The sequence below is a fragment of the Hevea brasiliensis genome, chromosome 12 (genome assembly GCF_030052815.1).
Source record: "Hevea brasiliensis isolate MT/VB/25A 57/8 chromosome 12, ASM3005281v1, whole genome shotgun sequence".
Taxonomy (NCBI): Eukaryota; Viridiplantae; Streptophyta; class Magnoliopsida; order Malpighiales; family Euphorbiaceae; genus Hevea; species Hevea brasiliensis.
Window position 1 is genome coordinate 44816855 of NC_079504.1, and position 22816 is coordinate 44839670.

A 22816-nucleotide genomic window follows, 5' to 3' on the forward strand; every position below is an offset into this window, starting at 1 on the left:
TAAGGCGATCACATAGGAGATCGGTGAGAAGTTCGGTCTTGTATTCACCCTCTAGTTATAAGGCTTTGTGGGTTAGAAGAAGCTCTACACCGGTTTCTTGCGCCCCGCTCGGCTAGAATCTTTAGTTCAAAGTCCTTACGATATGCGATCCTAACGAATATTTTAAGAGATCGGGGGAGAGTTCTTACCTGATTCTCATTCCAAATTTAAATGTAAGGAGATGGGAGGAGAGTTCTTATCCGAGATCCTTCACTTAAAACTTCAAACCGAATACTTTAAGAGATCGAGGGGGAGTTCTTACCCGATTCTCAGTCAAATATTTAAATAGCGGAGATCGGAGGAGAGTTCTTATCCGAAATCTCCCACTTAAACTTTAAATCAAATACTCTAAGAGATCGGGGGAGAGTTCTTACCTGATTCTCAACCAAAATTTTTAACAAAATATGTGGAGATCGGAGGAGAGTTCTTATCTGAGATCCTTCGCTTAAATTTTTAACGAACATACTTTAAGAGATCGGGGGAGAGTTCTTACCCGATTCTCAGCCAAATTTTAATAAAATATGTAGAGATCGGGGGAGAGTTCTTACCTGATTCTCAACCAAAATTTTAATAAAATATGTGGAGATCGGAGGAGAGTTCTTATCTGAAATCCTTCGCTTAAAAACTCTAAACGAAATACATTAAGAGATCGGGAGAAAGTCCTTACCCGAATTCTTTTAACTAAAGCCCGAATTAAGATATCATAATATACAAAGTAACCCCCAAACAAAGATCAACTGCCTGATGCCTACTCACTAAAGGTCATCTCACGTACTCATGTTCTTGGGCAGCCCTGAATAGTGAAATATCTGTCGCAAGGTATTTTGCGGTCGCCTAGACGAACACTCACCAAAGTGGAAAAGTGAGGAGTCGCCACTTTAATTTTGAGAGAAATTAAAGAAAACCATTTGTGAAAGCAAGTTAAAATGAAACCACTTCAAAAATAGAGATTCTAGGTTCGGGGTCCATGAACGGGTGGGAAAGGTGTTAGGCACCCCACCTCGTCCCTTAACGAGGGTAAGCAGATTTAACTTCACGTTCTTCATAGTTAGGAGGGCTTGAATGGAAATGTTAATCCTTTTGACTGAAAGGAATGTTTGATTTTTCACTAATCCGGATTACTCAGATACATAAGTAAATGAGACAACCTTAGTGAGTTGCTGTTGCGTATTTTATTTCAGGGGGATCTTCTTACGTATTTGTTAAAATTTAATTTGGAAGTTGGATAAGAACTCTCCTCCGATCTCCTATAAATATTCATTAAAAAATTTTGGGTTGAGAATCGGATAAGAACTCTCCTCCGATCTCTTTCAAATATTGGTTCAAGTTTTTAGCTTGAGGATCAGATAAGAACTCTCCTCCGATCTCTTTTAAATATTGGTTAAAATTTTAAGCTTGAGGATCGGATAAGAACTCTCCTCCGACCTCTATTAAACATTTATTAAAATTCTGGATGAGGATCGGATAAGAACTCTCCTCCGACCTCTGTCGCAAGGAGTTTTGCGGTCGCCTGAACGAATCCTCACCGAAGTGGAAAAGAATGAGGAGTCGCCACTTTAATTTTGAGGGAAACTAAAGAAAACCATTTGTGAAGATAAATTGAAATAAAACCACTTCAAAACAGAGATTCTAAGTTCGGGGTCCGTAAACGGGTGGGGAAGGTGTTAGGCACCCCACCTCGTCCCTTAATAAGGGTAAGTAGATTTAACTTTGCATTTTTTATAAATTAGTTAGGAGGGCTTGAATGGAAATGTTAATCCTTTTAACAAAAAGGAATATTTGATTTTTCACTAAATTCGGATTACCCAGATACATAAGTAAATGAGACAACCTTAGTGAGTTACTGTTGTATATTAGTTTTGTTTGAAGGGCTATTTTATTAGAATCCAATTTTTGAAATTGGATGAGAACTCTCCTCCGATTTCTTTTGAATATTTATTTAAATTTTAGATTGAGAACCGGATAAGAACTCTCCTCCGATCTCTTTTAATATTTATTAAAATTTTTAAGCTTGAGAACCGGATAAGAACTCTCCTCCGATCTCTTTTAATATTTATTAAAATTTTTAAGCTTGAGAATCGGATAAGAACTCTCCTCCGATCTCCTTTAAAATATTTGTTAAAATTTTAGATTGAGAATCGGATAAGAACTCTCCTCCGATCTCCTTTAAAATATTTGTTAAAATTTTAGATTGAGAATCGGATAAGAACTCTCCTCCGATCTCCTTTAAAATATTTGTTAAAATTTTAGATTGAGAATCGGATAAGAACTCTCCTCCGACCTCTTTTAATTAAATGGTAGTCGGATAAGGATTTTTCCGATCTCTCTAAATTTTACCTATCGAGAAGGCCTAAGGCTAAGGGTTCTGACGTTCAAAGGTGTCAGGGGGTCTGCGCAAGACCTCTTTAACTTATTGGTACCTTAGGACTGGGCAGGGGATGCCAAACCGAATCCTCCGACCTTCCTATATGGTTGCCTCACCAGCATTTTTTTGGTAACCGATCTATTCCATTTAGTTATCCAGGGTTTGGTTTTACTCTGTCTTATGACGTCTTGCCCTATGACCTATTGAGTTATTCTAGTGACTCAGCTTTACCATTTTCCAGGCTTATTATTCAGACCTTTCATTATTTCAAAAGGACTCTTAAGTTGCCGTTACCTACATCTCATCCAACTACTTATGTATCGCTTGGAACTAGATGACTTACGCTCAGAAATAATAAAGATTAACAAAGGTATCGACACGGAAATAAACTAGAGCACAACCTTTCTCTGTATCTTTCTAGCGTGATATGAACTTAAAGAAAATAACATACATAAAGAAAGAAGAATGGAAATGCGTAAAACAAGAACTAAACTTAATAAAATGGCAACATGAATACTGACCTGTAAGGAGTCGATTCTAGTGAACTAACCGAGAATCACAAAACGCAATAAGATTGCAAGTTGATAGCCGGGAGACTAAGGTTCGCCTTGGAACAAAGAGTGCTTCACTAAATGCAATCGAGTCAGAATTATACCCGAGTTTAAATGAGATTGAGCATGGGCGATGGAAGTGAAAATAAAGATAACAAGGAACTGAAAAATGTGAACGCTACGGGATAATGAACGAGCTGAAAATGGAGAGTTTCAGTGTTCCAAATCTTTTAAGAAAACACTTCAGAAAACTGGTTCCAAAAGTTCTTCTTATGAAAGCAGAGTAACGATCTGAATTAAATTTCAGAGTTCTTCCGCTATAGTAACTTCCTTCTTTTCTTGTCCGTCCTCCTTGAACAGTTTTTCATGCAGGTATTTGTAGGAACCGGGTGCTCCCCATGAAGGGTCAAGATCTGTTTTGGGGGAGATGGAGGGTTAAGATTTTAAAGGACATGATCTAAGGGCTCAGGAATTAAAGAGAATCGAGCAGACGTAGGATCCTTTCGGAGTATTTGTCCTTTTCTCTCTTCTAATCTGACGGCCCAAAATTTCTTGTCAAGAGCGATCTGAGGGCTAGGAGTGAAAGGCGCTGATCTTGTCATTTTTCTTCTTCGATCTGAGGGCTCCGAGCTCGTCCTTACAAGTAAGATCAACGGTGGAGATTAGGATGTACAGCGCTATCCTGACATACTCTGGCACATGTCAGTAGTGCGGGCGATTCTGGGGCGTGCGGTTGAGATTTCACCTGCAACGCTTTAACTACCTCGGCTCTGGTTATGATGATAATCGGCAGGAGCTGTCTCATTCTCTTTGTCTTCTGACCTTCCTTCCTTTCCAGTCTTTTCAACGTGATCCTTTTCCGATCTCTCATACCGGGTTCCCCTCTTCCGATCTCTCCTAACAAGCTCTCTTCCGATCTTTCATGCCGGTCTCCCTTCTACCGATCTTTACCACACCAGTCTTCCTTTTTATTGGGTTCGGTCCAGTCAAAGCATTTATTTCCCTCAATTCCCGGCGTCGCCGTTTTACGCTTGCAATAAATGCTCAAATTTTCCTATATATATACCTTCAACCGGGAAGCTCTACCTCACTTGACTTTCTCCCTTATTCTCTTCATTTTCCTTGTTCTAGCTGCGCCGATAACAATCCCGGACAAAATGACCGCCTTTAATCTTTTTCCGGTTGTCCTCTTTGTTCCTTGCCTGAAAATTTACGATCCCAGTGATCGAAAAATTATGATGACCTTATCTGATGACAGTGAGAAAACTGGACTAATTAACAAATCTGGATCGAGGACCTCGATCATGCTGATCTCGAATCGTTCGCCCGATATAATTGGCGAACTGGTTTCGGGCAAGAAGACTGCTAATATTCCCCTCAACACCGGTGACTGCTCTTTGGCGTTCACCTGGCTCCCGAGGACGAAGGTGAGGATAGCGAAGGGGAGGCTGAAGGTGAGAGAGAAAATGAACAAAATGTAGATCAGGCTAGGGGATCACCCCCAGCCGAATGACTTGTACTAATTCTTGAAATGAAATGGAATGGAATGCCCTTTTTTGTTCGATGAATGGTTGTGATCGGAAAATTTCTAAATTATTTAAACACTTGATTGTCTGAGTATGTTGAAATAACTGAAAGTGATTATTAACCTAAGTGTGAGAGATCGGAAAACACAATGAGCATGAGATAGTTAGGAAACCAATGCTAGACAGGACTTGATTAAAATTGTAAATTTGGCTTGAACATTTAAGATCGGGATCATCATTAAACCGGAATGGAACCTTTGATCATTCCTAAACTTTTAAAAGGGAGATCGGCAATAAAACTGGTAACAAAGGTCTAGTGTCAGTTCAATTTCGTTCATTGAAAGAGATTAGGAATATACTCGGCTGGTCAGGAGATTCGACAATGGGTTTGAGAGATCGGTGAGTGATTTAATAGACCGGTAAGGCTTTGACTGATGTGAGGACTTAGCATTGATTCAATTCCTTGTGAGGGGAGATCGGAAATGTGACCATCTAGTCAAAGAGAGATCGAAAATGTAATTAGCTGTCAAAGGGAGACTTAGTACTGGGGATCGATTTCAAAGTTTATTGATTCTGGGGATCGGCCAAAATATGGTGTCGACAACCTCTATTAAATATTTATGAAAACTCTAGGCGAGGATCGGGTAAGAACTCTCCTCCGACCTCTATTAAATATTTATGAAAACTCTGGGCGAGGATCGGATAAGAACTCTCCTCCGACCTCTATTAAACATTTAAATGGAGACCGAATAAGGACTTTTCCGATCTCTCAAGGTTTAATTACAGCTATGCATCATAAGAACCTGAGACTAAGAGTTTCGGCATTCAAAGATGCCAAGGGTCGGAATAAGGCTTCTTTTAACTGATTGATACCTTGTGACCAGACAAAGGATGCCGGACTAAATTTTACTGATCTCCTATGTAATTACCTTACCAATACCTTTTTATACATAATCCGTCCTATTTATTTACCTGAAATTTAGTTTCATTCTGCTTTATGATGTCATACTGGATCACCTTCTATGTTAGCCTAGTGATACAACTCTATTATTTTCTTGACGTATTATTCAGGCTTTCTATTTTAAAGAAGCACTTAAGACACGACTACCTACATTTTACGGAACTACTTATACGCTACTTGAGATGAGGACTTTCGCATTTAGAAGTAGCAAAGCTTAAAAAAAAGAATGGACCAATTGACAAAGAAAGTAAACTTCGAGAATAACCTTCATTACACCATAGAAACTTGGCGAAGATTACGAACATAAAAGTAAAGGGAATGCGTAAAATAAAAAGAGCTTTTAGTGAAACAGAGATATAAACACTCACTTATGAGGAGCCGAATCTACTAAACTAATCACAGAACGTAATAGGGGCACAAGCTGTTTAGCTTGAAGGCTGAAGCTCTCCTAGAAACGAAGGATGCTTCGCTAAACGGCAGTCAAGTTTAAACAAGCAAGTTGAGCTTGGGAAATAAGAATGGAAACAAAGATGACAAAGAAGCGAAAATAAAGGCGTCACGGGATAATGAAAGAAGCGAAAATGGAGAGTTCGTATTTCAAGAATTCCTTTTGCAAGAAAACACTTGAAAAGCGGTTTCAAAAGTTTTCCTTATCAAAAACTTAAAAAGCAGTGAAATGTAATGAATTAAATTTCAGAGTTCTTCCACTATAGTAACTATTTCTCCTTTTTTGCCCGTCCCTTGAACAGTTTTCATGCAGGTATTTATAGGAACCGGGTGCTCCACATGAAGGGTCAGGATCTATTTTGAGGGAGATGGAGGGTCAGGATTTCGAAGGACATGATCTGAGGCTCAGGAATTAAAGAGGATCAGAACGGACGGCTGAGATCCCCTTTAGAATATTTGTTATTTTCTTCTTCTAATATGACGGTCCCAAATTCTCTTGTCCGGGGCGATCCGAGGGCTAGGAGTGAAAGGAACTGATCTTGTCATTTTCTTCTTCGATCCGAGGGCTCCGAGCTCGTCCTTACAAGTAAGATCAACGGTGGAGATTAGGATGTACAGCACTGTCCTGACGTACTCTGGCGCATGTCAGAAATGCGGGCGATTCTGGGGCATGCGGTTGAGATTTCTCCAGCAACGCTTTAACTACCTCAGCTCTGATTGTGATGATAATTGCCAAGAGCTGTCTTATTCTCTTTGTCTCCTGACCTCCCCTCTTTTCCGATCTTTTCAACGTGATCCTTTTTCGATCTCTCATACTGGGTTCCTCTCTTCCGATCTTTCCTGACACGCTCTCTTCTACCGATCTTTACCACACCAGTCTTCCTTTTTATCGGGTTCGGTGTAGTCAAAGCATTTATTCCCCTCAATTCTCGAGGCGTCCGCCTCGTTTTCTGCTTGCAATAAATGCTCAAATTTTCCTATATATATACCTTCAATCGGAAAGCCCTACTTCACTTGACTTTCTCCCCTATTCTCCTCATTTCCTTGTTCTAGCTATTCCGGCAACAATTCCGGCCATGGTGACCACTTTTGATCTTTTTTCGACCATTTTCTTCATGTCCCAACTGAAAATTTACGACCCCGGTGATCGGGCTGTAATGATATCCTTATTTGATGATAGTGAGAGAACTGGACTAATTTCCCGATTAAGATCGAAAATATCGATCATACCGATCTCGGATTACTGTGCCAATATAATTGGCGATCCAATTTCGGGCGAGAAGACTACTAACATTCCCTTCAACCTCGGTGATTGCCCGCTGATGTTCATTTGGCTCCTCACCATATTGGGCGTCCCAACTACAGCTCGGTTCTGGTCGATGACAATAGAAATGACTCTACATCCTCATGAGAGTCATATTCACCCCATCTAAGCTATACATTTATCCAACGGCCGGTCTCCTGATCAGACACATCTTTTGACTCAGCCACGAGACTAGGCTTTGACATGGGCCTTCGCTAGATAGGAAGTGATGCCGGTCTCCAGAGATCGGCCAAATAATGTAACTTGCCTTTTAATGTAATCCGATCTCTAGAGATCGCCCAAATGATGTAATTCAACTTTTGTGTTATCCCGATCTCTGAAGATCACCCAAATGATGTAATCTGACCTTTTCGGAAATAAAATTTCATTTTGACCACTATCATTTTATTATTATTACATTGATTATTTTCCGATCTCTGATGTTATTATCCGATCTGATTCTTCATTTGAATGACACTTATCCGATCCGTAATTCAAAATACATTAATCTGCCGCTCTATAATTAACCGATCTCTTCATGGAATCTTGGGAATATTCGCGAGACGTGTCAGAACAGCTGGCGAGTCCCACTATCCGATGCATTACCTAGAACCTCGCGAGCATTAAATGCTCGAACGAGTATAAATAGGGGTGGGGTTAGCCAGTTGCTCCTTTATGTCATTTTCAGTCTCTCGCAAACAACTTCCGAATTCTCTCGTTTTTTCAAGTTTCCTCCGACACCGATCAAGCTCCGGTAAGGGTTTTGATCTTTCTTTTAGTTTAAGCTTTCTATTTCCTTTGAAAATGAGCGGTGCCGAGGGTCAGAGAGCGGCAAGCCCCCCTTCCATTCAGTTCTCGTGGTCGTCCGATGAGGTAGAGGTGGTCGGACCAAGCGCGTAGCTCGAACCTCCTAGGGTCTCTACTCCAGTACGAGGACAACCAGTGCCATCAAGGCATGGGCCTTCTTCGGGGAGGGAAAATCTTCTCATGGACGAGCTACCGTCAATCTTGTAAGAAACCGACCTTCAGTCGTTCAGCCAGGAGTACAACATCCGGCCTGATTCTTACGAATTGATTAAGTGTCACGGCGATCTTCGTGCTGATCACTTCTTCGAGGAGAATGATATGATCATGGTCTACGAAGAACAGTTAAAGGCCGGTCTGCGGTTCCCTTTGGATGACTTCTTCAAAGAAGTTTTGAAATATCACCAACTGTGCATCGCTCAAGTTCTTCTGAACACGTGGCGAATCTTGGTAGCTTTCCGAGGTCTCTGCCGAGCTAAGAGACTCCATCCTACAGCTAAGGTATTCACCGAACTACATAGATTGACTCGTCAAAAGGACGACGAGTATTGGTTTTTTCAGGCGAAGCCACATTGCGGGCTGTTTGCCGACCTTCCCTCCTCCCTGAAGAATTGGAAGAATAGCTTCTTCATTCTGAGGAGCAAAATTCCGAACAGCTTTGAGGGCTTCCCTCGCAGCTGGCTGCACCAGGGCCCCTCACTTCCGAAGCGCATCACTCTAAATAGGGAAGAAGGCCTGATGGTGATGGAGCTGAAAGATCAGGCATCCAGAGAGAAGTTCTCTTGTTTGGATGCAGTGACGGCCGAGCTACACCATTAGACTATGCAGCTGGTCACCGGTCAAGATCGCGGGCTTCAGCTCTCTGATCTCGGCATCGGTATTTTCTATATCTCAGATCTTTGGACCTTAGCGATCTCACTGACCTCTTCTTTGTGCAGGTATGGCAAGCGGCGAAGCTTCTAAGGAGAGCCGGAAGCGGAAGAGGGAGATCTCCCGTAAAGTTCGGGAAATGAAGCGGGCTGAAGAAATGCAGACACCCAGGCATGAGCCCGAGGAAATTCAGGGAGGCTCCTCTCAACCTTCTGGGCCTCCAGTCATAGAAGTGGTCCGATCTCCTCCTCGTCGAGAAGAGCCGCCTCCACCTCCTCCAGTTGCTCCGAGTGCGGAAGGGGGTCCTTCCCAGCCTCCTGTAAGGGCCCTTTCCCGCGGTGCCCAAGTGCTGATCCACTCGTTGGAGAAAAACTGTACGGTTCGAGAGAACCCTGGTTTCGCCAAGGTCTTGGCGTCCTCCATCTGTCTTCGAGAAGATCGGGATAGGCTGTCTCCGGATAACCTTGATGATATCTTGATCAAATCTATGAGCCTGAACGTGGAGTGTTTGGTGAACCAGCACATGGTCCGGGAGAAGGGTCATTGCCTAGGTAAGGAAGTCGAAAGGATGAATCATGAGGTGTCTTCTCTCCGATCCCAACTTTCGTCCGCTCAGGATTACATATCTCAAATTGAGGGACGAATGAAGTTCTATGAGGACAAGCTGGCCGAGCAAGCTCATGTTCTGGCCGAGCGAGATCGTGTTCTCGGGGAGGTTCAGGCGATCCGAGCTGATGAAGCTGCTCAACTCGCTCATCTTGCTGAGGAGCTCAAGGCGAAAGAAGAAGAAATGGTGACCGGAGTGGCCGGCGCTTATGTGAATGCTCACAGAGATCTCCTGGCTGAGCTCAAGAAGCGTTATCCTGAGGAGGACTTCTCCTGGATGGCCAACCTGGCTCCAGAGGACGAAGGTGAGGATAGCGAAGAGGAGGCTGAGGGTGAGAGAGGAAATGAGCATAATGTAGATCAGGCTGGGGGTGATCCTCTAGCCGAATGAAATGAAATGAAAGTTCCCCTTTTGTTCGATGATTGATTGTGATCGGAAAGTTTCTAAATTGTGTAAGCACTTGATTGTTTGAACATATTAGCATGACAACTGAAAATGATTTTTAATCTAAGTATAGGAGATCGGAAAACACAAAATGCATGAGATCAGTTACGAAACGGGACTTAATTAAAATTAGAAATTTGGCTTCGAACACTTAAGATCGGGATCATCTGTAAACCGAGTCGAAACCTTTATCATTCTCAAATTTTTAAAAGAGAGATCGGCAATAAAACTGGTGGTAAGAGGATTCAATCTCATTTGGCAAGTGAGATCGGAAATATAATTAGCTAATCAGGGGACTTGGCAATTAGCTTGAGAGATCGGTGGGAACTCTATATGATATGAAGACTTGGTATTTATTCGATTCTTCTGAGGAGAGATCGGAAATGTGAGTGGCTGATTAGAAAACTGGGTTAGGGATCGACTTCAGAGTTTATTGATTCTGGGGATCGGCCAAAATATGGTGTCGACAGCTGCCCCTCTTTACATAATTTCTGTTGAAGGGAAAAAATTTTCCTGTGTAGGAATTATGTAAAGATTCAGACCCAAATTTTGGACGATTTAAAATTTGAAATTTGAAATTAAAGTCCGGAGGTTAAAACCTACTTAGGTCGAAACCTTGAGGTTGGTCACAGGGAATTAAAATGTTAGAAAATTAAAATCAAATTTAGATCAAGGAACCAGAGGTTGATAACAGAAAATTTAAATGTAGGAAATTAAAATCAACTTAGATCAAGGAACTAGAGGTTGATAACAGGAAATTTAAATGCAGGAAATTAGAATCAACTTAGATCAAGGAACTAGAGGTTGATAACAGGAAATTTAAATGCAGGAAATTAAAATCAACTTAGATCAAGGAACCAGAGGTTGATAATAGGAAATTTAAATGCAGGAAATTAAAATCAACTTAGATCAAGGAACCTGGAAATTTAAATGCAGGAAATTAAAATCAACTTAGATCAAGGAACCAGAGGTTGATAACAGGAAATTTAAATGTAGGAAATTAAAATCAACTTAGATCAAGGAACCAGAGGTTGATAACAGGAAATTTAAATGTAGGAAATTAAAATCAACTTAGATCAAGGAACCAGAGGTTGATAACAGGAAATTTAAATGCAGAAAATTAAAATCAACTTAGATCAAGGAACCAGAGGTTGATAACAGGAAATTTAATTGCAGGAAATTAAAATCAACTTAGATCAAGGAACCAGAGGTTGATAACAGAAAATTTAAATGCAGGAAATTAAAATCAACTTAGATCAAGGAACCAGAGGTTGATAACAGGAAATTTAATTGCAGGAAATTAAAATCAACTTAGATCAAGGAACCAGAGTTTGATAACAGGAAATTTAAATGCAGGAAATTAAAATCAACTTAGATCAAGGAACCAGAGGTTGATAACAGGAAATTTAAATGCAGGAAATTAAAATCAACTTAGATCAAGGAACCAAAGGTTGATAACAGGAAATTTAATTGCAGGAAAATTAAAATCAACTTACAAAGCAAGCCTAATCTCGACACAAGAAGTTCTTCCTCGATGAAGTGTACTTAACAGGATCCCAAAAGCCGATGATTAATGGAGGACGAGTTACAAGACTTGGCCTACGACCTTATTTCTTCGGATGCCCCTTTCTGTTCTTGACTTTCTCCTTACTTTGCGAAAAGCGCCCTTGCGGGTTTTCACTTTCCGTCCATTTGACTAGAAGCGCCCTTCCAGGTTTTCACCTCTAGTTTTTTTTTTTTTTGGCCATTTCCTGCAAATCTCATAGTAAAGTACGTGAGGTTATCAATTTCAAATCCTAATCTTATAGCAAAATTTTAAATGATTAATAGCGCATCAGGTAAAAAGATTAAAGAAGGACTATGTTAAAGAAGGAAAGATAAAAGCAAATAGATAGAAAAATATGATTTTATTATGGTTTTAGGAAACAAAGGTACAGTGTCAAAGGAGAAGGGTACAAGGATAGATCTCACATATTCCTTGTGGTTAGCTTTGAAGTCTTTTAACTGCCATTATTTCAAGTACTCTGAAGCCTCGTGCTACGACGATTTATTTCCATCCTCTGTTTCATTGCCCCGTTCCTTATTTCTCCCTTTTGGTTCTTGGGATGCCCTTTCGGGTTTTCACCCCTAGATTTTTTTTTTTTTTTTTGCTCGCTTTTTCAGGACGCCCTTTCGGGTTTTCGTCCTTCACTTATTTTGCAGAAAGCGCCTCTCGAGGGTTTTTGCCTTCTTTCACACATTTTGCTAGGAGCGCCCTTTTGGGTTTTCACCCCTAATTTTTTTTTTTTTTTAGGCATGGTATCTCTTGACGGTGTCAGTGTTCACAGGCCTTGGAAATTCTTCACCGTCCATGTGGGTCAAAATTAAGGCACCACTAGAAAATGCTTTTAACCACATAAGGTCCCTCGTAGGTTGGTGACCATTTGCCCGAGGATCATTTTGATTCGGGAGAACTTTCTTCAGAACTAGGTCCCCGGGTTGAAATTCACGAGGGCGAACATTTTTGTCAAATGCTCTGGCCATTCTTCTTTGGTACAACTGCCCATGACATGCTGCTGCTAGTCTCTTTTCATCTAGCAGGTTTAATTGGTCCAACCTTAACTGGATCCATTCTGACTCGTCAATCCCTGATTCTTTTAGAATTCTTAGAGAAGGAATCTCCACCTCAATGGGTAATACAACCTCCATCCCATAAACCAACGAATAAGGAGTTGCACCAGTTGAGGTCCTTACAGAAGTCCGGTATGCATGAAGAGCGTAGGGAAGCATATCATGCCAATCCCTATATGTGACCATCATTTTCTGAATTATCCTTTTGAGATTTTTGTTTGCGGCTTCCACTGCTCCATTCATCTGGGGACGGTATGGGGAGGAATTGAGATGTCGAATCTTGTATTGGTCACATAACTTCTGGATCTTTGGGCCATTCAAGTTCTTGGCGTTGTCAGTGACGATTTCATTGGGGAGACTGTGCCGGCAGATAACATAATTTCTGAGGAATTTGAGAAATGTGTTCTGCGTGATGTGAGCATATGATGTCGCTTCGACCCATTTAGAGAAATAATCGATAGCTACCAGGATAAATCTATGCCCATTAGACGCCTTAGGGTTGATGGGACCAATCACATCGATGCCCCACATTGCGAAAGGCCATGGTGAAACGAGATTGAACAGTTGGTGAGGCGGAACATTTATCGGGTCCCCGTAGATTTGACACTTATGGCACTTCCGGAAATATTCGATGCAGTCCTTTTCCATGGTGGTCCAAAAATATCCCCGTCGCATGATTTGCTTAGCCATCATGTGCCCATTGGCATGGGTCGCACAGTTTCCCTCGTGAGTCTCGAAAAGGATTTTCTTCGCTTCCTTTGCATCCACACATCTCAACAATTCGCCGTTGGAGCTCCTTTTGTATAGGATTTCTCCACTGGGGAAGTATCCCAATGCTAATCTCCGAATCATCTTCCTTTCGTTCTTGCTCGCCCCTGGAGGGAATTCTCTGGTTCTGATATAAAGCAAGATGTCATGGTACCAAGGTTTACCATCAGGTTCTTCTTCAATCATGAAGCAGTAAGCCAGCTCACTTCTTACTTTAATCTTTAACACCTGAGTCATTTGCCCTTCTTCCACTTGAGCCATAACAGCCAGGGTGGCTAAGGCATGTGCAAATTCATTTTTGTCTCGACTAAGGTGAGTGAAAGAGATTTCTTCGAATTTCTTTATTAGCTCCAGTAAGTACTTTTGATATGGGATTAGCTTTGGATCCTTAGTTTGCCATTCTCCCTTGACTTGGTAGATGATCAGAGCTGAGTCTCCATACACCTCCAACTTTCTGATTTTCATTTTGATAGCAGCTTGTAGACCCATTACGCAAGCTTCATATTCTGCGATGTTGTTGGTGCAGTCAAATCTCAACTTGATAGCTATCGGAAAGTGTTTCCCATCCGAGGATACCAATACAACTCCAATTCCATTACTAGACAAATTGACAGCTCCGTCGAAATACATTTCCCAAACATCAGCTGGTTCTTCTTCTTCGCAGTCTACTACATTAATATGCTCATTAGGGAACTCAAAATCCAGAGCTTCATAATCCTGGATAGGGTTTTCTGCAAGGAGATCAGCGATCACGCTACCTTTCACTGCTTTCCGGGTCATATAGACGATGTCATACTGGGAGAGTATGACTTGCCACTTGGCTATCCTTCCTGGCACGAATGGGCTTTCAAATACATACTTGATGGGATCCATTCTGGAAATGAGCCATATCTTGTGATTCAACATGTAGTGCTTGAACCGATTTGCTGTCCAAGCTAGTGCACAGTAAGTTTTCTCTAGGAAAGAATACCTTGACTCACAATCATTGAACTTTTTGCTCAGGTAATAAATCGCTCTTTCCTTTCGGCCGGTATCATTGTGTTGCCCCAAAACACATCCCATTGAGTTTTGCTGGACTGCCATATCTGAGGATCGAGGCCTTCCATGGTGGAACCAATCTTTAGTGGGTTGGACAAGTACTGCTTGATTTTCTCAAAAGCCTCTTGGCAAACTGAATCCCATTGAGGGGTGTTATTCTTTCGGAGTAGTCTAAAGATAGGCTCAGCCTTAGCGGTGAGATTGGAGATAAACCTTGATATGTAGTTCAACTTCCCCAAGAAACTGCGTACCTCCTTTTCTGTTTTTGGGAATGGCATCTCTTGAATGGCTCGAACTTTGTCCGGATCAACTTCGATTCCCTTTTCACTCACTATGAATCCCAACAATTTTCCAGATTTAGCACCGAATATGCACTTGGCAGGGTTCAGTTTCAGCTGAAATTTCCTGAGCTTCTCGAATACCCTTCTCATCACCTGCACGTGGCTCTCTTCCCCCTTTGATTTAATGATCATATCATCCACATACACTTCCACCTCTTTATGGATCATATCGTGGAATAATGTGACCATAGCACGTTGGTAAGTGGCACCAGCATTCTTTAACCCGAAAGGCATGACCCGATAGCAAAATACTCCCCATTGAGTGATAAAAGCTGTCTTCTCCTTGTCTTCCCCATCCATTGGGATTTGATTGTACCCCGATGCCCCATCAATACATGAACACCTACCTAATCCCGCAGCATTGTCTACTAACACATCAATGTGGGGGAGAGGGAAATCATCTTTTAAGCTTGCTTTATTGAGATCCACATGTCGACGCACACCCTAACTCTCCCGTCCTTCTTCATTACCGGGACAATGTTAGCTATCCATTGGGGATACTTGACTACTTCCAGGAACCCAGCGTCATACTGTTTTTTGACCTCATCCCTAACTTTGAGCAGTGTGTCAGGATTCATTCTTCTTAGCTTCTGCTTCACCGGGATTGTCCCTGGAATTAGGGGAATTTTGTGCGTCACTATCTGGGGGTCCAGACCAACCATATCATCATAGCTCCAGGAAAATACATCCAAGAATTCTCTGAGCAAACTGATCATATCTCCCAATTCCTCACTCTCCACAACCTTAAGTTCCCTCTTCACTTCTTCCGTGCCTAAGTTTATGGTGCGTGTTTCGTCGCCACAAGGCATTAGGGAAGGTTCATCCCTTTCATCGCTTTCTTCTGTGAGCTCCACCTCAGAATCACTTGAAGTAATGGCAGTTATGGGGATTTCAAAATTAACCAGAGGAATTTCCGAATCTATTGAATTATTAGGTGTTAATTGATGAATGGTCCTGAATAAACGAAAATAGAATAAATTATAAGGATGGAATTCAAATGGAGAAAAGAATTGGAAATAAATGCGCTATTAATTCATTAAAAATTTATGACATAAGAAAAGGGTCCATTTACAATGTTACACTTGTCATCATGGACAAAATGATCAAGTGTAGATAACCAAAGGTACTTTACTCGAAATTAAGTACAGGGATGTACTCTGCTGTCCAGTTATCAAACTCTTGCCCCTCAGCTATTGGCGAGACCAGAGCCTCATACAAGGAATCTAGGTGGATGACGTCAATGGATGGTTCATTAGGTGATTCTTCAATCTCTGTTGGATTTTCGATGACCGGTTTAGTGAAGACCTCTGTGATTCTCGGGACTAGTTTCATTTTCCTGATTTTGTGGTCAAATCTCTGATCCCGTAGTCTATTCCTCATCCAGAATTGCCCATCCATAAGGGCGTCCTCCTCATAACCCAATCCATAATGGCCTATCTTCTGGATAGCCGGTATAGGTTCAACGATACCTTGTAATGCGGTGCCTAAACCCTTGCCCTCTTCGTACCCATTTCTTGACATCACTTTGGCTACCATAGCCATAGCCCCTTCATTTCTGCTTTCTTGTAATTCGAGGGCCTGGAAAGAGCTTTCCAACGACTCCTCAGCAGCTTCCACATAGGGAAGGGATTGTGGCTTGGTGACCAAAATGGCTTCTTCCCCTCTCACAGTGATGATTTTGCCGTCCATGATGTATTTTATCTTCTGATGCAAGGTTGAAGGAACGGCATTCGCTGAATGGATCCACAGCCTGCCCAGCAACATAGTGTAGGCCGGTTTAATGTTCATCACTTGAAATGTGACGTTAAAGGTGCACGCGCCAATTTGGAGTGGCAGGTTGATATCTCCCAACACCTCTCTCCTTGTTCCGTCAATGGCTCTTACCACCATAGCACTTTGACGTATATTCGATTGGTCGACCGGTAGCCTTGCCAAGGTAGCACTAGGCAGTACATTGAGGGCTGATCCATTATCAATAAGGACCTTAGCAATTATACAATCTTTACATTTCACTGTCACATGTAAGGCTTTAGTATGTGTCAGGCCTGCAGGATCTATCTCTTCCTCAGAAAAGGTAACAAAACTGGATGCCTGGATTTGTCCCACTATTTTCTCAAATTGCCCCGGTGTGATGTCGAGGTTTACAAAGGCCTGATCCAGGATTTTCTGTAGGGCTTGGCGGTGCACCTCAGAGCTCAAAATCAGTGATAACAGAGAAATTCGGGCAGGCGTCTTTCTCAACTGTTCCACCACATCATACTCACTCTGCTTCATTATTTGGAGCAACAGCTTCTCCTCTTCTTTAGGCCCGGTGAGCTCCACTTCCCCCGTTTTCTCATCTTCTGTACTCTGCTGTAATTCTCCCATTTTTACTTTCCCCTTCTTCTTTTCTTTCTCTTCGTTCCCGTAACATCTCCCACTTCGAGTTATAAACTCAACTTCTTGCTCAGGTGGGGAGGATTTTATGGCAGTGACGGGCCGAGGATTAGTTTGGGGAGTAGTACTGCTGGTGGGTCCAGCATAAGTCATCCTGAAATGCTCATGGGGAGTGAAACATGGTTTTGGAGGTGCCGGGGGTGTAGCAAGATTAGGAGCCGACATACTGCTTGATGCTCCTTGGGTGAAAACTTAGAAGTTATAATTCCAAGGTATGGCATGAGTATTTATGACTGGGAGCTGAAGCGGGGTTTGGATAATTGTTACTGGTGGTGAGGGCATTGGGGCATTGGGGACAGAGAAGGTTAATCTAGGATTAGGGGTAGAGGCATTCCGGCCAAACCTGGTGGTATTTACTTCGCCCTCCACTTTTGATCTCCTTTGGCATCTTAAAATTTTAAGGGACAGCAAATTCTGAACCTCTTGCCGGAATCCCTCACAGTCTCGCAGCTCATGATCAGCTGCCCCTCCGTGGTAAGGACATCCCATACCTTTTTACGATTCCGATGCACGAGGGCAAGGTAACCTTCCCTCGCCATGGCAAAAATTTCCTCAAGGTGAGGAATTAGCTCTTCTACCTCTGGTGCCAACCTCTCTCCATCAGTTCTATCATATTTACTCCATTGCCCGCATTATGATTGGGCAACGGGTTTGAAGTAACATTCGGGAGGAACCATTTCCCTCAATCTTCAACCACCCATTAGGATTAAGCGTGCACTCTCCCTCTGAGTGCCCATGATTATCAGTTGAATGCCCTTGTGCCCCTCCATGATATTCACAGCGGTGGCATCATACCACACAGGGTATGGTGGCTGAATTAGTCTAGGGGGATGGTACAATCTGGTTTATCTGACGAGGTATCGGTATATTTCACTGAGTGGGAGGAAGAGGTGGATCGGGGTTTCTTGGTGATGCAGGATTATTTTGTGGTGGTGCAGGTTGAGTAGGTGGAGGAGGAGGTCTAGGTTGGTAATTTGTAGGCGGTGGGTATTGCGGCGCGGGTGTGGATAATTTGGGAAAGGAGGTGGAATGTTCGCATTTGTTTGGCCATGAGGAGGATATGGCGGTAGTTATTTTGAGGAGTGGGAATAATTATTACGACGGATGATGGAATGCACATCACCCTCCTTCTTCTTGCCAAAGTGGCGATCTTCTTTGCGAGGTTCTCGATCAACTCCTGCGGCCGTCCCATCCTTAAATTAGCTTCTATCCTTTCACGGCTTGGATGATGTCGGAGAAGGCTGTTGGAGGTATTCCCAATCATCGAGTTGAAGTAAAGGCCTTGGTGTTTGATGAATAGGAGCGAGTTCATTGTCGGTCACCGGAGGATATACTTCTGCAGCCTTCTCTCTCCATCTTTGGGCATACTCTTTGAAGCTTTCCCTGTCCCTTTGCACCAAATTTTGGAGATCTCTCCTTGTGGGGGCCACGTCGCAGTTGAACTTATACTGCTTTAAGAAGGCGTCAGCTAAATCCTTCGAGGCGCTTGATTTGCTCCTGTCCAACTGTATGCACCATCTCAGGGCTGCTCCTGAGAGGCTCTCATGAAAGAAGTGGATGAGAAGCCTGTCATCTTCTGTTAAGGCAGACATTTTGGCAATGTAGGTTGCCAGGTGAATGCGGGGATCTGAGTTCCCGGTATACTTGTCGAAATCCGGGACTTTGAATTTGGGTGGCACCACCACATCTGGCACCAATCTCAGTGACGCCACATCAACTGAACCATACATGTTCAGCCCCTCTATTGCTCTCAATCTTTCCTCTAGAGCAGACAGCTTCTCGTTTTCCCTGGCCTTACTTTCTCCTCCTACTGCAAAAGATACTCCCCCAGCTGGGAAATGAGGGGTGGAGTGAACCGGAGGGATTACTATTGAAGGGTATGGGTCCGCATTTGAGATGGCTGGGTAATGGGAGAAAGGTAGGTCATTATTTATGGCATTTGGGTTGTGATGGTATTGGATCAGGGATAGGTGACTGAAAGGTGAAAGAGGTTGAAGCTTGGTGAGGATCCATTGTTGTAGGTGGTGGGGGAGGTAATGGTAGGTTAGGTTCTGAAGTGGGTTTATTTTGGGACATCTCCCTCATTAGTCTCATAAGTTCTGAGACCTGATCCTTCAATTCGGAAACCTGTCCTTGTAGGTTACGTACTTGTTCTGATCTTCCATTATCTTCTTTGTTGGGATCTTGTTAAGTACACTCGCTTGGTTGAGCAGTGTGCTTGGTCAAACTTGCCTTGTTTGAAGCAATATTTGATTTTTACGTGAGAAATAAATAAAAGCTTTTAGTGAATTTTGAATTTCGTAAAATACTAAAGGTCCTGGTTCGGACAAAGGATACAGTGGCATTTGGGAGCCAAAATGAAATTTGCAGAAGGATAGTTGCCTCAATTTTATCATGGCATCATTCGATAGTCATTGTGAGCATTGGATTAAATGTGCGTTTATGATACCTGTCCATAAAGCACATCCAATTTTTCGCATAACCCTGGCGAGGGGGTTCCTACGGGAGTTATACTATTCATTCACAATTTTGCTAAACAATGGTCCAAAAATCATTCTATTAACTGAATAATTCGTATACAACATTCTTTACAATGTCCTAGGCTCAGGGAGGTTCTTTATAATGAGATGACATTTTCTGAGATACTCATATAACCTTTCTTCTTGTGCAGTGGTCGAACACTTTGAGCATACTCGGATTCGAGTAAGAGTTCTTGTTTTCCACTGTGCTATCATCCTCTCTAGTGGTCAACATTCTCTTTGACTCTGATAGAGAAACGACTTGTCTTTCTTTTCCTTCCTTTCTTTAGCACATTCTTTGAATATCGTTGATGGCGGTGCTTGTTCCTTGATTCAAGCTTCTTCTTTTTATTTTCGTTTATGCTCTTCTACGAGTATCTCTTGGTATTTCATTTTCTGGAGCTTCTTTGTTCCGTGCTTCTACTTCTTTTAATTGACTTGGAGCGAACTTCTTTCTTTTCCCACGTGCCTCTTGCTCTTCAAAATCCATCTTTTGGCCCTTGCCTCTTCCACGAGCCTTCTCACTTTTCTTTTAAGGTTATCTTGTTGATCTTCTAAGCTGCTTTATTTGTTCTTGCGATTTGCGAGTTTTGGCGTTGCCCTCTGTAGTGAGTCGGCTAGATGATTATTAGCTTCTTCCAATAGTGTATTTTGGCGAGGTTCTTTGTCTTGGTCTGATTAAGTGTCCTAGGTTCCTATCAGCCCTCCATTTAAGGTAATCGTTCGTGGCACTTGGGCCTTTGGGCGACCTCTCCATCAGAGTGATGTTTTCCCAAGATTTGTGAGCTATTTTTAACCCATCCTCTTCCTTGAGCTCATGGTAAAAATGACTCTGGTGGTATTCTTCAACGTTGATCCTGAACTGTGTCGAGCCAAATTGTCTCATTACTAAGGCCGGAGTGTAAATTGTATATCCAGTCACTCCAATTAGGGATCTTGATTGATTGCCCCGTCTTGACCAAAATGGATTGACCTGACGTCCACAACTTCCTCCAACAGTAGTTATGGCTATTGAAGCTCAAAATCCGTCCTTGCCACTGCGACTCATCCTTCGGACTGATTACCAATCGGGTCATTTTCTCGATGAGAGGCTGATCAAGATACCAAGTTAGTCCCTTTGTCTCCACGGACACATATGACTAATGATCCGGAGGTGCAACAGCGAGAACAACACTTAATGGACCCCTTGCCTTCATGCGGTAAGTGAGGTTAAGAAAGTCTCGGCAAGTATTGCGATGCTGGATTGATTTTACGCTTCTCTCTGCCCGAACATTTCCACAACACGCGAGTTATGATTCGGAAGGTCAGGGAACAAAATCAAGCCATAGATTGCTAAAGCGAGCACCAGTGAAGCTTGATCCCACTGTTCATCTCGGATGTATTGGTCGAACCATTTCTTGAGATAAGTTCAATACCACCCATGAGTGTTTCCTTTGACAGTTTCTCTCGCCTTTGCTTCTTCTAGTGGAATCCCTAGCACATGTGCGAACCGTTTCTAGGTCTGCCTATGTTCGAGGTGTAGATAAATCCGATTACGCAGTATAAGGAATTTCGACAATGCTTGATATTCTTCTATAGTGGGAACGATGTCGATATCGTTGAAAGAGAATACTCCAAACTTAGGGTTCCAAACTGGCAACATGGCCTTTAGTGCCGGGACTTGAACTTTAACTCGCATTAATGTTGTAATTCTTCCATATTTCTTCTCAAATTGTGCTTTGACGTGATCAGGAAACGACTTCCAACCATCGGCCAGACCCTCGAGGCTATTCATTCTGACCTCAATCTTGCTCAAGTCCATTGGAGGTAATGAGCCAGTATCATTTCTGTAGGGGCACTGAATTATTTTTGGGCCACCGTTTAGCATTTTGTTCTGATTTAAGAACTTCTTCTGCCGACTGACCCGACGATGCCATGTTAAAATGATGCTTATCCTTTTACAGACCTTATTTTGATAACGCCTGCAGGAAAAACTTATTAGCAGGATAAATTAAGGTAATCTCGAATTATCTTTGTGAGTGATACCTACACATTTATCAAAGTAGGAAAATGTGTGAGTTTTCTTGACAGTATGATTCAAGATTACCCTTAAAAATAAGAACAAAATATCATAAACAGAATAGGGTAAGAGTAAGTATGCCCCTTTTGTCTTAAAGTAAAGGAAAGTCCTAATACCGGCTAGGTGCTACCTAATTGGACAGTTCTATCCTATATGGTAGCTTGCTACAGCTTTCAACTATCGTGAGAGTTTAGCTCAGGGTCTAATTTTCTAAAAGCCACAGGTTCCCAAATTGCCCCTCATGCAGTGATGAGGCCCCATTCTATCCCCATGATATTGTCGGGAAAATTCCACGGGTATCATAGTGAATAGAATGAGTTTCAATTTGAGCAGAAGCCTTCATGGATACTAACGGGGTAAAACCCACGGGTACCGCTACATGACTCCCTCCTACTTTCCTAAAAGGGTAAGAAAGCCCGAGTATGGGGCTGAAGTGTGTGAGGACATTGTGTGAGTGTTCAGTGTGTGAAGGGACACCTTTACCTCTTCCCAATTCAGGGGGATTTTATTTTTCCTTCTTTTTTTTTAAATGTAGAGCACTGTAGAAAATAAGACAAGCAAGACAAACAAAAATGGTTAGCAGGAATAACAATAATTAACGTATAGAATTTTGCGGAGTGAGCCCGTCTAACTATGATTTATACACAAAATTAAATCTACTTTCGGACCTCTAGACCGGGGTTTAGTTTGATCAAATCCCCAATGGAGTCGCCAAGCTGTCGCCAGGTGTTTTGCGGTCGCCTAGACAAACACTCACCGAAGTGGAAAAGTGAGGAGTCGCCACTTTAATTTTGACGGAAATTAAAGAAAACCATTTGTGAAAGCAAGTTAAAATGAAACCACTTCAAAAACAGAGATTCTAGGTTCGGGGTCCATGAACGGGTGGGGAAGGTGTTAGGCACCCCACCTCGTCCCTTAACGAGGGTAAACAGATTTAACTTCACGTTCTTCATAGTTAGGAGGGCTTGAATGGAAATGTTAATCCTTTTGACTGAAAGGAATGTTTGATTTTTCACTAATCCGGATTACTCAGATACATAAGTAAATGAGACAACCTTAGTGAGTTACTGTTGCGTATTTTATTTCAGGGGGATCTTCTTACGTATTCGTTAAAATTTAATTTGGAAA